Source organism: Arvicola amphibius, chromosome 5 (assembly GCF_903992535.2).
Source record: "Arvicola amphibius chromosome 5, mArvAmp1.2, whole genome shotgun sequence".
Classification (NCBI taxonomy): Eukaryota; Metazoa; Chordata; class Mammalia; order Rodentia; family Cricetidae; genus Arvicola; species Arvicola amphibius.
This window is the reverse complement of record NC_052051.1, coordinates 70,141,048-70,157,850: the sequence shown is the minus strand read 5'-3', so window position 1 is coordinate 70,157,850 and position 16,803 is coordinate 70,141,048. Positions and strand designations below refer to the sequence as shown.

Below are 16,803 nucleotides of genomic sequence, written 5' to 3'. Positions count from 1 at the left end.
AATTAGGGACCAACTCCATTCCCACTTCTTCCTTTTGTTTAAAGCCTTCCGCGCCAACTGGTCACAGGGGCCAAACCATTTCGACTGCGCCTAATGTGGGCCACATGCTTCCACTAACCCTTACCCTTTAGTGTTTTGGCCTGTGGCAGGGTTCTGTGGACGTAGTTTGTGGCAGCCTTGTGTGAGCTCTGGGGTGAGAACCTTTGAGAAGGTGATCAAGGAGACATCTGCACGCGCGCGCGCGCACACACACACACACACACACACACACACACTTTTTCCCTCAACAAAGCTCTGCTTCCTCCCCCTTCTCTGGTCTCTAAGTTCCACTCTCCACCGTTTCTCCCCCAAATTTATTCTTCAACTTTGGGTGAACTTGGCCGGCATCCCGCGTCTCAGATAGGGTTGCTTAGTAACTGCGAAGCACACACACCGGTCCGCTAGAAGGTGGCTTCGCGCTGGTCTTGACTGCAGAGGATTGGGTGCGCATTACCTCACCGCTCCAAATCCCTTCCCTCCCCCCCTCCCCCGTACTGCAGGGATCCTGACACCGACTGCCCCAAACCCTTCCCCATCCTCCCGCCACTCGGCTCCGGGAGGCTGACGTCAAGGGAAGGAGGCAGTGAGGTAATGAAGGAAGGAAAAGCTTCTGTCTTGGGAGATTGGGTGGGGGAATGGCCGCGCCTGGGGACCTCCAGTCCCTCAGGTGGAGGAAGGGCTCGTCCTTGCTCTAGACCCCAGAGCCTGCAGTGCTGGGGAAAAATCCTAGGGTCTCAGGTGCATTACGAAATTGAGTCTAGGGCTGGTCTGAATCTCCCATCCGGGTACCGAGGCACAACAAATAGGTCCTTCTTTTGCCCTCTGGAGTGCTCAGATTTTGGAAACTTTTCTATTTGGTGTGAAAATCACATCATTTCTAAAAGGATCTTGGATTCCACATCATCTTCTTCAGGCAAGAGGTAGAGAAATGTATGCCCAAGGTATAGAGAGGAACACAATGCCTTTTCTCTCTCCCTAGCTAGAAAGGGGTCCTGAACTGGTCAGCCTGCTACTCGGAGGCCACAGTCCCAGTGAGACCAAATCACCAGTACTCAAGATTTGCTCGTACTCCCTGCTGGAAGGCTCTTCCATTATGGGGAGTGGTGGCAACGAGCCACAGACATCCTTCCTGTCTAATGCTAGAGTGTCATCGCTGTTGTTCCTGGACCGGTTCCCGGCGGAGTGAAGACCTTGGTCCCCTCCCTCAGTCAGGAAAAAGGACTTGGTGTAGGGGTCGGAGTAGGCATTGTTGAGATGGGGCCTGTAACTTCTTGGGGGCTGGAGGCAGGCAAGATGTGTAGCGTGCTCTCTCTCTCTCTCCCCTCTCTCTCTCTCTCTCTCTCTCTCTCTCTCTCTCTCTCTCTCTCTCTCTCTCTCTCTCTCTCCCCCCCCCCTCTCTGTATTACTGCAGACACATCCTTCATTCCTCTTTCTGCCAAGCCTCGGTCCATACTGGGGAACTCTAGGAAGAATGTCTGTCAGAAAGCGATCACAGTCTATGATTTAGTATCATTTTTCTAAACGAAGTTTGCATTTATTTTTGTTATTGATTTTTGACTTGGGGGATGAATCTGTGGTTACTATCAAGAAGGAAAAGTCATTCTGACTGTTACAGTTTTTGTTGCTGGGGCCTCTTGCATGCCAAGCGTCTACTCTACTACTGAACTATATTACCCTACTCCAAGATCATATTTTACATACAAAACATATTTTCTAACCCAGCTTCTGACTGGCCATTGTTGAAAGTAATTTTGTCAGATTCACCTAGCATGAATAGTTGCTTGTCCCTTTATTCATTCAATGGCACTCTAAAACATTCTATGACACTTCTATCCAGTTTTTACACTGATCTCATAAAACACTATTTTCTCCTAGTACAGAAATGTCCTAAGTAGAAGCATAGCAAAAACAATTGCGACCCTTGTAGGAAAAGCGCTTCCTCCCTTGAGGCAGTCATGTGAGTCTTCAGAGCTCATCACACCTCAGGCTCACAGTGCTGATAATCTCTTTTCCAAAATCACATCCCTTTCCCACAGGAATGACGAGTAGGCAAGCATACGGAGCTGGCACACTTCTATTTCTGAAAACACTTGGTGGGTGTTTAAACGTGTGACTGTAACATCTGGATGGTGTTTAAACACTTGCATTTAAGTAGCACAGAAAATGGGAGCAAACTTTAATTGCTAAATGGTTTAACTTCTGAATTTTAGTTTATAGTGTGCTGTGGCTGCTTACTGTTCCTTGGCTTGGTTGGTACTTTTTCCCTTGTAAGATTGGGAACTGGGAAAGAAAGGGTTGCTTCTATTTTGTCTGCCTTGCTGCATTTGGTACTATGAGGCAGCCCTGTCTCTCATATAAACTTTTGTGTCCCCAGGCTCAGGATCTAGTTTCCTTTTCTTGTTTGAGATAAAAGAAATGGTACACCTGTAGCATTAAATCAGCTGAGTGCTAATGTGAGTCTGCTTTGGAAAAAAGCCTCGAAATATCGGCGCTTTGGTCCCCTGTGCCATTCCCTTCTCTCTCCAATAGCATGTTCAGCTCACCCATTAATCTTACTGCTTATGAAGTAGATACTATAATTTCCACTTTACCGCTAGGAGATGTTTAGAGACTTGAGACATCTTGATGAAGATCACACAGTAAGGGAGATTCCAAAGTCCATTTGTGCTCTGAAAGTGAGTGATTCTGAACCACTCGCTCAGGTTATGCCCCTCTCTATGCCAGGATCTTTTATTGACAGACAGTAAGTGCAAACGCTTGCATAGTCAAGTGTCACTGTAAAGCACCTCATGGGTATTGACTTCTTTAATCCATACCACTGGTCTTTGAGGTGGGCACTGGGTTATCGCCTCCATTTTACAAAGGAAGAAACTGAGTCTCTGAGAAGTAATTTTTTTTTCCAGTCGGACATAGTAAGAGATATAATTTGAATGTGAATTTAGGTAGTGCGGATATAATCCATTCTTCTTCTCTCTGCATCCTGCTCCCTCTCACATGGCTAAGTGTCACTCTCTGAAGATGGCATGTGCCATCTATCTTGCTGGAGGACGAACTTTATCTCCCAGAGTGATGGAAGCCCCTCTTACTCACAGCCACCATAGAAAGTATTATGGGCAGTGTTTTCCCTGGTGGGTGTTCTTAGAAGCAGCCTTCTCCAGACTCCTTTAGCATCATCTTTACCATTGGGCATATAACACGCACACACAGACACACACACACAGATACAGACACACAGACACACACACACTCACACACATAGACACACACACACACACACACAGAAACACACAAAGGCACACACACAGACACACACACAGCATATAGATGAAACTCAGTACAGTAGAAGCCTTCTAGAGATTGCTAGAGCATAAATCTCTCTTCTCATCTATGCTGCTCCAGGAGGATTGCTTCTGGGCCCCTACTGGTTTGTGCTTGCCCAGAAGCAAGGTTTCAGTGAAGAGTGTACTACCTGATCTCCCAGTGTGAGGAGTAATGAAGTCCAACCCCATGCAGCAGAAGCCACTGCAATTTCTACACACACAAGGCAGCTCTCTGGGCACTCTTCCCAAGCCTGGCTGTTTGGTGCTTGGGCTTGCTACCTCCTCAGAGTCTCTCCCTGCTGTGCACGGGGTGGGGCGAGCCTCACAGCTACTTTGAAAAGTGCTGGGTACTGTGTTTGACACATATTCCTGTTTGTACTGATTTTTTTCATATCCTAGTTTTTTATTCATCCTTTTGCTTTTTCTATTAGCCTTATATGCCTTCCTTTTAAACACTGTATTTATTTGTTTTCTGTATATGGTGTTTTGTCTGCATGTATTTTTCTGCACCAATTACACCAGTGGCCAAAAGAGAGTGTTAGATACCCTGGGACTAGAATTATAGGTGGTTGTGAGCCTCCATGTGGGTGCTAGGACTTGAATTCTGGTCTTCTGGAAGAGCAGTCAGTGCTCTTAACTGCTGAGCCATCTCTCCAGCCTGTAGCTCTACTTAGATTTCTTTATCCATGCTATAGGCTTAAGTGAGATGATTTCCTTTTTGCTATGTTTGCTCTTTAGCAGGTAGCACTCCAGTCCTAAAAATATTATGCTTCCGATATTTTAATGAAATGTTGATTATTCCCAAATACTGATATGGCCCGTAGAGACCATGACCCATTAATTTCACAGACAATCAACCACCTTAGCAGTCATAGAGTTCCTGTGGAATTTTGGAAACTGTGGGTCAAGGGATGTCTATGACTTGCCACATGGATTTGGCTTCAATTAAGACATAAATCATGTGACAGCTGTACTCAAAATAAAATCACCATTAATTTTTCCCGTCTTCACTTGTGAAACCATGGACATCACACAGTCTGTTTTTATATTCATTTCCCACAGAAGCTAAAGTGGAAGGTCTGAAGTGGTTTCCAGGGTGGTGGGCCATGTTATCAGAGCCACGGGCTTGAATTGAACCCGTCTCCAGGGAGGGGGGGAAATCTAGTTCCAAATATTCCTCTAAACTGTGTGCTGACCAAGTGTTTATTATTAGAAATTGAATCCCTAGTGGGTTTTCCTTCGGTTAACTGGTGAGCTTGAGAGCAAATACAATACCAAGAGAGCGGGCACGAAATAATTATTCACTGGAGCCTGCTGGGCAGAAAGTTCAGGGCAGTCAGCCTCCATGGCGCCTTTGTGGAGGGAGGATCTGTGCTGGAGAAAGGCTCTGTGGAAGTCTGCATGTAGCCTCTCCATATGCACCTTGCTTAGGGGGTAGAGGTAAGGCTACAGAGACCTCTCCCTTGGTACAGGACTGGGTCCTCATAGCAGGGGCACGTTACCACCCATGCTGGGTATCTCCACTTTTCAAAAACTGTTTGTCTATCTTTTAATCCTATGGGGAAGCTTTACCTGTCCTGAGATTCTCTTTTTTCCAGCCATAGTCACAGCGGCCGGAGGAACTGTGATCTCAGACAGGGCAGTTAGAGGACCCTCTCTTCCTTCTTCTGTTGACTATAGTAAACACACTTAAAGATGACAACGTGCTTGAGTTCACTGCATTTGACGAGTGGAGGAGTTCTGGTCCAGATAATAGCGGAGGTTTTTTTTTCCCCTTCCTTTCTTTTGTGTAGAGGTCAAGAACACAGTAATTCTGTAATCCAGGCCAAAATAAACTATACGATCTACTACTGATTTCCTTTCAAGTTCCCCCTTTTGCTGGGACTGACTTCCTTTTATTTTACTCCAACACGCATTAATCCCAACTATAGAAGTTTCTTTCCTTTCTCCCTTGTTTCTGACTTCAAACATTTTTTTTAACATAGGAAACAAGTGACTTTAAAAAAAGCTACTTAAAAAATAAAAAGGCTTTCATGACATTGGGACTATATTTTGGCAGCCTGTAGCTTCAGAGTCTGCTTCCGACCAGGCAGAGCTGAATGGTTGGAGCTGAAATGTCTACGTGACCACTGGGGCTGCCTTGAGCCAAACCACATGCTTATCTGATTCCTTCTGGGGATGAGGTGGTAGACACTGACCACGGTCCTTTAATAAGTAAACGCTCCATTTGCCAGAGCTCTGTAGTCTCTGAAGAATGCTGCCTCTTTCTCCAGGTTTCCATGATGAGAGCTGGGTATTGACCGATTGCCCAGAGATCAGAATTTGACTATGGTGGGAGCCAGTATTTTTAGCTCAAGTTGACATTCTGCTCTCTGCAGCAGCAGTTACTGTCATTGCCTCCACTGGCTTTAGAGTAAAAGCGGGACCATGCCACCAACCCCCTGAGTCACTGTGGAGCCCAAGCCAGCTGAAGGCAGGGTAAGGTTAAGGAAACCTACTAATAGCTTGGAGATTTTCTGCAAACCCTTCTCCCCATTCCATCTCCCTACCCCCCACTTCTGAAACTTCATGGCTGAGATATCAGAACACAAAGTGTTGCGAGGTCAGTCACTGGGCAGGGAGGATGCACTATCCTTGGTTGGGAGAAGAGGATACAACAGGCATCTTGCATCCCTGCAGCTTCCGTGAGCTGCTGGTCCTGTGTTCCTTTGGATAAACAACTTTTTGTCTTTCTCCTCCAGATTCTTCTCTGTACTGTTATATAAACGATAGCATAGGCATAGGTTCAGATGTTGAATCATGCCCAGTAGCTTCTAAAGGAGCAGGAGGGAGGGTCATCAGGCATCCTAGCAGCAGGGACCCCTCCGAGTGCTGTTCCTTGTCTGAAAATGGGGATAACTTCCTGAAGTTGTTGGGAGCAATACCGAGAATGTGCAAATGTGCCAGATAAAATCTAACAAGTTAGAAAACTGGATATTCTCCATACCATCTTCAGAAAGTCATTAGGAACATCAGTCTCTTTGAGTCTTACAATATCCCTATAAAATAAGACTAAGATAAATTTTCTCACTTGACAGATATGAAATCTAAGGTACAGAGTGCTGAATGGCAATATAAAATAAAAATAAAATCTCCTCAGATTTTCCCACAGTCTCAAAACATAATCCCATCCATTCCTGAGGGTCTTTATAAAGAAAGATTGCAAAGAGAAAATACCTTTTTAAAATTAGTAGTATTATTTAAAATTTTTATTGTGACTATTATTGTGAGAGTGTGATTATTATGTAAATAACAGTGAATTAGCCTCAGACGCCAAAGGCTTCCAAAGGAGCAGAACATACCAAGTGCCACTCCTAAGTACCACTGTCTGCTAGAAACATAGTAGGAGTCACGGGGGTATTTGAAATGTGCTAGGAACCACATGAAAATAAGAAAAAAAGGAGCTTGATACCTAAAACATTGTACTTGACCCAGTAGAACCCAAACTTTACCTCAGTGAAGCTCTATTTCTGGTGTTCAAGAGCCACACATGGCTAGTGGTTGCCATATGACAATGCAGTACAGGTTTTTTTTTAATTAAATATCTCATAGGAAGACACACATGTATATGTCCTATATTGGAGAAAATTCTTTTTGGGACCAAAAAAATGAATTTAAAAATATTTGTCTTTGAGATCATTTTGTACCAAGGCAATTGGGAATCAAGAGGATTGTGCAATAAGTCTTAGAAAAATCTCTAAATATAAATTTAGAAATCTGGGATTCATTCATTCATCCTTGTGCATCAACTTCTGTCGTTCACCTTATTTTCCATCTTTCTTGAAAATTACAATAGCTAGGCATCATGGCGCACACTTTTAATCCCATCACTCGGGAGACAGACGCAGGTGGATGTCTGTAAGGTCGAGGCCAGCCTGGGTTACAAAGTGAGTTCCAGGACAATAGGACTGTTACATAGAGAAAACTTGTCTCAAAAAACCATAATAATAATGTTAATAATAATAATAATAATAATAATAATAATAAATGATAATATCTCGAGTCTTCCATAAGAATCAAGTCATTCCGGAAAGACCCCACATCCCAATGGGGCTGAGGAAAGTTGTCAACTGAAGCTGAGTGATTTTAGTTGGCGAGCAATTTTTTAAAAATCAGTGACAAAAATATAGAGCTACCTGGGGAATACAATGCCCCTTGGCTGAGATTAATGGCAAGATTAATAAATGGATTGCTTGATGAAAAGGCACAAGAGAACAAAAACCAGCGGAGAGATTGTGGAGGAGACCACTTATTAATGAACTGTCAGCCCAAAGAAAGTTCAAGAAATTCTGCTGTGGTAAATGCAGCAGGCTGGCACTTCTAATAAAAGTTGGGGTCTTTCAGGAATTAATTACATCAGCCTTACAGAAGGAATTCGTGGAATTGCGAAAGGCAGTGGCACAGACCAGCACGGGCTGCCGCTGCAAACGAGGAAGCTCCAGAAGAAACTAATCTTTTTTTTTCCCTTCCCGTTGATATGTAGGATACTGTGGTAGCATAATAGCCAGTCAACCGCAGGGATGAGTGATGGGGTCCAGAGATCCACTGGCTAATGAAGAGACACATACTTGGAGTTTGAAGTCACTGTACTTTTCATATGCAAAAATCTCCTCCTGGAAGCTGATTTCCTCCCCAGCCAGTTACTGGCCTCAAGGAGTTCTGAATAACTTGCAAAGAGATTACAGGAGAGTCAGACGGGTGCTGCTGTTGTTTATGGAGTAAGGTTCAGAGCGAGCGACAACAGGATCCAGTGACTCAGAGCGGTGTGATTTCTGTCACCCCTCCACAAGTTCTCAGTTCAGTTGGCCCAGCCAACCCTTTCTGAATTAAAAACTCTGCCTCTGTCCGATGAAGCAACAGAAAGGAATGTTGGGACAAGAGAAGAGATTGTTCGGGATTTGTGATCTGGTATCACACATTAATGCTTATCTCTGTTCATTCTGCAGGGAAGGTAGGGTGAAAATTTTCTTCTGTAATACATTTAGACTGAAGGTTTCCAGGCAAACCATTAATCTCTTGGACCTCGGATTTCATAGTTAACCCTAAGTGTCTTCCTGATAGGGCTTGGTCATTGGAGATTCCATTGATTTATGTGTTAGGGATGAGACACATGACGGACAGAGAGCAGCTCTTGGTTGGTTTACATGGAGGTCTGTTTTCCCCTTTGAGGTCTTAATGTAAATCACAGGCTGTTAAAATTTTTTTCTGAAGTCTTCCCTTGACTTTCACTAGAATTATAAAATACATGCAGAATAACTCCTTAGCCCTGTGCTGAGATTATTGCCCTGTTTCTTTGGCTCGTCACATCCTTGAGTATTAGCCCATCCATCACCCATCACCCTGCCCTTTCAGACCCTCATAATCCACATGATACTTATCCTTTTGATTAAACAAACGTAATGGCCTTTTCACGAATAATTAATCCGCTGTCACTTTGCTCTCAGCTTCAGGCTTTTAACTTTAATGTTGAGCTATCCAGGCTGTGTTACCTTCCAAAACCTTTACTCCCTCTAGCGCGCTTCCCCTCCAAGGTTTAATACAGCTTGAGAAACTCCGAAGTTTACTATGCTAAGGTTTTTCCCCCCTGTAAACTACTGACTTACTCCCATCCCTTCTCTCTCTCTCTCTCTCTCTCTCTCTCTCTCTCTCTCTCTCTGTATGTGTGTGTGTGTGAGTGCAGAAATCAGTGAGATGAAATGAAACCATTTTAGACCCACAAGTCATCATTTTAGAGAAAACGTGGAGGCTTGCGCCGTGAAGTGAGAACTCCACTGTGTTTAGAGAAACAGCTCTGCCCTGTGCATGTGGCCGTGGTTGGTTCTAACTATGGATCTTTTCTACAGTGACAATTTATACCAAATGACTTCCCAGCTTGAATGCATGACCTGGAATCAGATGAACCTGGGAGCCACCTTGAAGGGGTAAGGAACTTATAGCTGTTTAAAATCATTTTTAGGGTATTATAGCTTATAAAGGGAGCACAGACCTGGGCCTAGAAAAGCGGGTGTAGCTCACAGTGTCACTCAGAGGCTTTCCTCCCTCGCCCAGTTGGAGGGGTGTGTTTAACATTCCATTTTCAAAAGTGGAAGTGGGATGTTTTGGTCTGGAGCAAGGGAACAAGGGATATTGGGAACCCTTAGTGTGTCCTTTCTTTGTTGAATGTTTTAGACTTCTTCAAAGACATTGTGTCCATGAAACTTCATTGAGTGTTTATGTTTTGCTGGTGCTATCACTGATGCTCAACCACTGTGTTATCTTATCGAGAAGTGCTTTGCATATGCAAAGTCTCCAAACTGTACTGGCGTGGTGTTGAGTTGAACAGTTCGAAGTTAGATGTGTCCGCTCCCGGTTGCACTGACAGGTTTTGCTCAAACAAGCGCAAGCTGTGCAGGCATGGTAGGGGAGTGTTGCAGCCAGGCATGCATAGCACTTCTCTGCACCTAACACAGAAGCAAGCAAGGCAGGTGGGGCTGGTTTTCAATGGTCACAGAGCTCAAGTGTGGTTTCAGACAAGTGAGAGGTACCCGAGACATCAGGTGCCCTTCTAGCCCACTGCACCTTGGCTTCCTAACAGGATTCTGGACTCCAGGCTCTGTCACCCGAGTTACAGATGAATTAATAAATCCTAGTGAGTCACACCACTTCCCAAGACCCCATCCAGTTAGCGGGAGAACTTAGATTCCAAGCCCAGATCCGATTCCAAAGCTCAGGCTCTGTCTAGCTCTAGCTCTGTCTAGTCAGAAAGGGGTGCCTTTGATCACACTAGTGGTACTGGGAGCGTATTGCAGCACTCTTGACAAGACCGTTAGCTTCAAAGTTTCTTGTTGGATTCTGGGAGCCAGGGGCTTGCCAGAACCACACATCCTCCATTCCCCACCCCCTACCTCTTCTTCTCTTCTAGAATGGCTGCTGGGAGCTCCAGCTCAGTGAAGTGGACAGAAGGGCAGAGCAAGTGAGTGGACAATGGCTTTGTTGACTGACGTCTGGGGCAGTGCAGGAGCTAGACCTAACGTGGGGGAGCCAGGGTAGCAGTTGGGAATAGGGAAGATCTGTCCCCGCTTCAGCCCTCTCCTGGTTTATTGTAGACGTATCACAGACTGCATGGCATGGTTGATATTTTTCTCATCGGCATCCGTGCAAAACAATTAAAAACTCCATGCAGCAGGAACCCTGCTCATTTCCTTGTTTCGCAGAACACTCTATTTGTGGCATCAGATGTGTTCCTTGTACGATGGTCAGGTCTTTCTTCCAGCCTTAGTTTAGTTAACCTTGCTTTTCTCCAAAACTTTACGTTTTCCCAGGAAGAACTGACTCTTTACCCTGATTCTATGGGCAGGTTTTGCAAAGACATTTGTTCCCACTCATTCTGTTCTTAAACTTCTCAGTTCCCCAGCCCTATAGCCCACAATCTGGGACATTTCTGGGACTGTTTCTTTTGATTTTGTTTTCTCTGCTTAAACAGCAGGACCCACCTGTGTCTTCTTTCTTCTTATCTTGGTTCTGTCTTTATTGGATTTCCGCCAGCAATCAGAGGCGCTACTTTTTTGTCTTCTGAGGCCTCTCCCTGTCCTTCAATTTTTCTGCTATTTTATCCAACTTTCTACTTCCTCTCTGTGGATCTGAAAAAAGCAAAGTAAAAGCCTCTATATCTTTGAGACATTTCTCTCTCCGTTAACTTCTTTTCTTGGATTCCATCCTTCACCATTCAGAATTTAGTAATTCTTGCCTGATGAAATGCCAGAGTGTGATTGTAAAGTAAGCAGTTTTAATTATGAAATGCTGTCAGGTGGTAGTGACACACGGCCTTTAATCCCAGCACTTGGGAGGTAGAGGCAGGCAAATCTGTGAGTTCGAGGCCAGCCTGGACTACAAAGTAAGTTCCATGACAGACAGGTCTATGTAAAGACATTCTGTCTCACCCCCACCCCAAATATTCTATTTGTATTTTATTGGATGGGTGTTTTGCCTGCGAGTCTGCGCACGACATGCTTGAAATGCCCACACTGGCCAGAAGAGGGCATTAGATCTCTTGGAACCGGTGTTAGAAACGGTTGTGAGCTGCCACATGGGTGGTGGAAATTAACCTGTGTCCTCCGGAAGGAGGGCAAGTAGTGCTCTTAATTGCAGAGCCAACTTTGCAGCTCCTTTTTGCCCATTTTTAAAATTCCCCCATGTCCCTCATGTGCTGCCTTCTGTCATTCTCCGCATTATTGCCTTGTGATAGGTTCTCTTCCCTGACGGGGAACATTCGCCCGTTTTGATCAGGCCAGCAGCCCAGCAAGCTCTCAGAACCTGCCTGTCTCTGGCTCCCAATGCTGGGATTATAGGCGTGTGCTGACATGCCCAGGTTTTTGTGTTGAGAGTTCGGTCTTCATGCTTGCAGAGACCTGCTGTGTCATCTCCTGAGGCAAGAAATGCGTTTTTAAAGTGGGTTCCTAGGACAAGACATTCTGGGGAGTCCTTTCTGAGCATGAGTTCTCCATTTTGAAAACTTCTATTTCCAACGTCTTGTTCTGTCTACTTTGTGTTTGTTTGAAAACATTTTCTTTGTGTATCCTCCACGGCTGCTGACTTCCTAAGTCTGCGGACAAACCTCAGCTACCCTGCTGGCCTCTGTTTTGTCTCTTCCGAAGAAAATAGCCTGCAAAATGGAGAAACACATCAACCTTGACTGTGGTCCAAGTTATTAGAACAAGGAGGAAGTTACTCTCTGGGGACTGGGTAGGGGGAATGGGAAATCCAACACAATAGAAACTCCAAAGGAGTGCTGAGCAGAATCAATGTCCCTTTGCTAGTCCAAGAAGTTCACAGACTGTTGGGAACACGCAGTGTTTGACCTGTGGATGCTGGAAAGGAAAAACCCAGAAGACTCCCAAACAGTGATGTATGGGGAAACAAAGTTGTGTGTTTTGGTGGGGCCAAGGCTGTCAGAGCTGGAGAAAATCCCCATTAGACATGGCCTCATCCCTGAGAACCTCTGCCAAAAGAGATAGCGGAGGCTCTGGCTGGGAGCTCCAGCTCAGCGCTGCACCTTCCCTCGGCGCCTGCGCGTGTAATACCTGTCCCGGAGATTTACTTCTTGGAAGCAGATAACCTGCTCTTAAGCAGCTCCTGGTGCTTCAGATGCCAAAGCAAAGGTGGGGAGCCGCGATTCCAGGAACACGAGCAGCTCTGTGAACACAACATTCTGGAGCTTGCTCTTCCAGCCCCTGCACCCAAGCTGTTCGCACCCCCAACCCCCACTTACAAATAGCTCTCTTTATGCTGCAGTAGCAGTACCCTCCCTCACGTCTGCGTTCCTGGGATGGAACTCCGTTCTCACGCATGCTGAGAAAGTTCTCTGCCACTGAGTTGCGCAGCTCAAATCCCGGTCTTTGTTTTTGCCTCGCTTTGGACCTGGCTGAGGTCTGTTAGATTTACTCTCTGAGGAATGGGTTTCTGGAGTCCGAGACTGGAGACAGAGATTCAAAGTTTAGTGCAGTGGCCTTGTCCCTGTAGCTAGAAGAGGACAGGAAGACTTTTTCTGCTTACTTGTTCTTTCCTCCCATCCCCTTTTCTCTTTGAGCTTTTACCTGTTAGTGCATTTAATTTTTAAGTTCTTTAAGTAGTCATGGAAACCAGAGCATTCAGGAAATTTAGTAATATGGGATGGCAACTCCCCCAACCCAGTAACCCAGAGGGCTGTTATTAATATTGTGTCGAACATGTTGTCCTTTCTATGTATACATTTACCCCTGTGCCATTATCCTTCTTAAGAAATGGTTGATTCCAGCTATTGAGTCCTATAAATGCATATTGACAAGCCATCTCAAAACTGGAGTTTTAAACCTCACGGTGGTGTTGATTATTGGGAAACATTCCCTTCAAATTCTCTCTAATTTAAAAATATCTTTTGGCAAGCAGCCTACCGTGTTTCTAACTGTTCAGTTTTAAGGTGAGAATTATGGTCATCTCATAAACATGAGGGGGAAATGACGGGTTTGCTTAGATCAAGGTGAGCAAGGAAAGTCGGGAAAGGGAGGTGGTACCAGGGGGCCAAGCTGGAAATGAGGATCATGGTGGTTTCCACACTTGAAGATGAAGTGAAGTTAATGAGAACTCCAATGCGTGGGACAGGGAGAATGAACTATGTATTACAGGGAGAGAGGGTTCACCAGACGAGGGAAGGATATGTCATGACCCAAGGCATACTTCAGATCCGGTTCCTCCTGGCCTTTCTGAGACCCCCTACCCACCATTTATCCTTCTCATTGTCGTCTGCCCAAGACAAGATAATAATCTCCAGCTAGGAAAATAAAATGCTGATTTAGAATGTGCACTATTAAAAAGCTGTCCAAATGGTTCTCAGAAACGAGGGGCTACTGCGTATTTTACAGTAGGTGTTTTTCTATGGAAAACAAACATGTTTAATTGCCTTAGCTTTCTTTCCAACTCCTCCGTTTTGAAGAAAAGCCACAGATGCAGTGCTCCGTGGTGAGATTTTGTTTGCGCTGTGACAAACAAAGCTTGCCTGGGGATCAGAGTGTGCAGCTAGCCATACTAGCTAGCTAGAGGCCAGGCAGTGGTGGCACACACTTTTAATCCCAGCATTTGGGAGACAGAGGCAGATGGATCTCTGTGAGTTCAAGACTACTCTGGGCTACACATAATCGATTTAGTCTAAAAAAGGAACAGAGCCAAGCAGTGGTGACTCACACCTTTAATCCCAGTACTTGGGAGTCACACACCTATAATCCCAGTGCTAGAGAGGTGGAAACAGGAAGGGATATGGCAGGGCAGAGAGAGGAATAAAAGGCAGGAGGAGATTGGAACTCAAGGCATTCAGGCTGAGCACTTGTAGAGACAGGATACCTTTTTGGTCTAAGGATTTCATAGAGGTAAGAACTTTAGTGGCTGGTTGCTTTACTTCTCTGATCTTTCAGCGTTCATCTCCTAATGTCTGACTCTGGAGTTTTATTGTTAAGATTAATCAGCCTCATGCTACAGTGCTGCATAAAGCAAGGATGCTTTCTTTATCTAAAATGAAATCAGTTTCCTCCCCTTGATTAGGAAATAACACATTTCTCATTAAAAATAATTCATATGGTGCTAAAGAAATCACCTGTCATCTCACCACCTTGATAATTTTTAAAAGCAACTATTTATTGGGTGTGTATCTGCAGAAAGAAAATGCTGGATCATTTCTGTTTTAACAGTAGTTACCCTGGATGGATTGAGCAAGCTGGGGAAAGTGGTGTAGTTCATGGGTAGTGTGCTTGCCTAGCATGACCAAGAGCTAAGGGGAGGAGATAATACACTCACAGGAGTCAGCCCATAAAGACAACTTCTTCAGGCAGGTCTACACAAAGGGAGCAAAGACCCAAAGACAAGGGTTCTTGTTGATCAGGGAAGCAGGTCAGGAGAGGGTGGTTTTCTTTCTTAAAAACAAACAAACAAACAAACAAACAAACAAACAAACAAACTTTAATGCCAGCGCTTGGGAGGCAGAGGTAGGCGGATCTCTGTGATTTGAGGCCAGTCTGATCTACAAGAGCTAGTTACAAGATATCTAGGGCTTTTACACAGAGAAATCCTGTCTGGACAAACAAATCAAAACAAAAACAACAACAACAGCAGTAAACTTGTTTTAATTTATAGGTAAAACAAGCATAGCATATTTGTTTGCTGATGGGAATGATCAAAAAGATCAAATGGTGTAAGATGGAATCTCAGAGTTGTTTTGATTTGCATTTCTCTGATGGCTAAGGATGTTGAGCATTTCCTTAAGTATCTTTCAGCCATTTTAGATTCCTCTGTTGAGAGTTCTCTATTTATGTCTGTACTCTATTTTTTTTATTGAATTATGTGTTCTTTTGGTGACCAATTTCTTGAGTTCTTTGTATATTTTGGAGATCAGCCCTCTGTCTGATGTGGGGTTGGTGAAGATCTTTTCCCATTCTGTAGGCTGTCGTTTTGTCTTGTTGACTGTGTCCTTTGCTTTACAGAAGCTTTTTAGTTTCAGGAGGTCCCATTTATTAACTGTTTCTCTCAGTGTCTGTGCTACGGGGGTTATATTCAGGAAATAGCCAAGATCAAAAACACTGATGACAACTTATGCTGGAGAGGTTGTGGGGTATAGGGGAACACTCCTGCTTTGCTGGTGGGAGTGCAAGCTGGTACAGTAGCCCCTTTGGATGTCAGTATGGCGATTTCTCAGAAAGTTAGGAAACAGCCTTCCTCAAGACCCAGTAATGCCACTTTGGGGTATATATTCAAAGGATGCTCAATCATGCCACAAGGACATGTGCTCAATTATGTTCATAGGAGCGTTGTTTGTCATAGCCTGGAAACAACCTAAATGTCCCTCGACTGAAGAATCGGTAAAGAAACTGTGGTACATTTACACAATGGAGTACTACACAATAGAAAAAAAATAACGACATCTTGAGATTTGTGGGCAGATGGATGGATCTAGAAAACATTTTGAGTGAGGTACCCTGACCCAGAAAGACAACTATCACATGTACTCACTCATAAGTGGTTTTTAAACATAAAGCAAAGAAAACCAGCCCACAAATCACAATCCCAGAGAACCTAGACAACAATGAGAACCCTAAGAGAGACATACATGGATCTAATCTACGTGGGAAGTAGAAAAAGACAAGATCTCCTCAGTAAATTGTGAGCATGGAGACCATGGGAGAGGGTTGAAGGGGAAGGGAGAGGCAGGGAGGGGAGCAGAGAAAAATGTAGAGCTCAATAAAATCAATAAAAAAGATCGAATGGGTGCTGGAAGGGGATGATGGAGCAATGTAGGTAAGAGGGGGGAGACTGGGCTCCCTAGGCTCTGCAGAGGGGCTGTAGGTAGAAGCTGGGATGGTTCATTTGCTGTAGAATTACTTTCCAAGCGCACTTCATTTTTTTTTTTTTTTTTTTTTTTTTTTTTTTTTGGTTTTTCGAGACAGGGTTTCCCTGTAGTTTCTAGAGCCTGTTCTGGAACTAGCTCTTGTAGACCAGGCTGGCCTCGAACTCGCAGAGATCCACCTGCCTCTGCCTCCCGAGTGCTGGGACTACAGGCGTGCGCTACCACCGCCCGGCTGCGCACTTCATTTTTGCAAAGTCTTTTCCTTGTCATATATACTGTAGATATTGTCTCTTCTATTTTGACTCTTGTCAATGGCTACTTTCCTCCTGTTAAAGATCTTAATACATGTTATAGTACAAATCTTAATCCCTTTGAGAGTATGAGTCACTTGAATTATTAGATAGGATTTCCTTTGTTTCTTTGCCTTGGGGTTTTTGTTTGCTTGTTTTTCTGTCCTGGAGATGGAACCCAGGGCTTCCTGCATGCCAGGTGAGCATGCTACTTTGGGGACACCCTTACTGGTCCATTTGTTGTGCTACACAAGGCCATTTTGAAGGGCAG

General features: G+C 44.5%; 1 protein-coding gene across 1 annotated transcript in view; it reads left to right on the top strand.

The window, feature by feature from the left end:
* Wt1 (WT1 transcription factor) overlaps positions 1–16,803 on the top strand; it is a 46,272-nt gene that overhangs the window by 7,166 nt on the left and 22,303 nt on the right. The gene's annotated exons all lie outside the window — the stretch shown is intronic.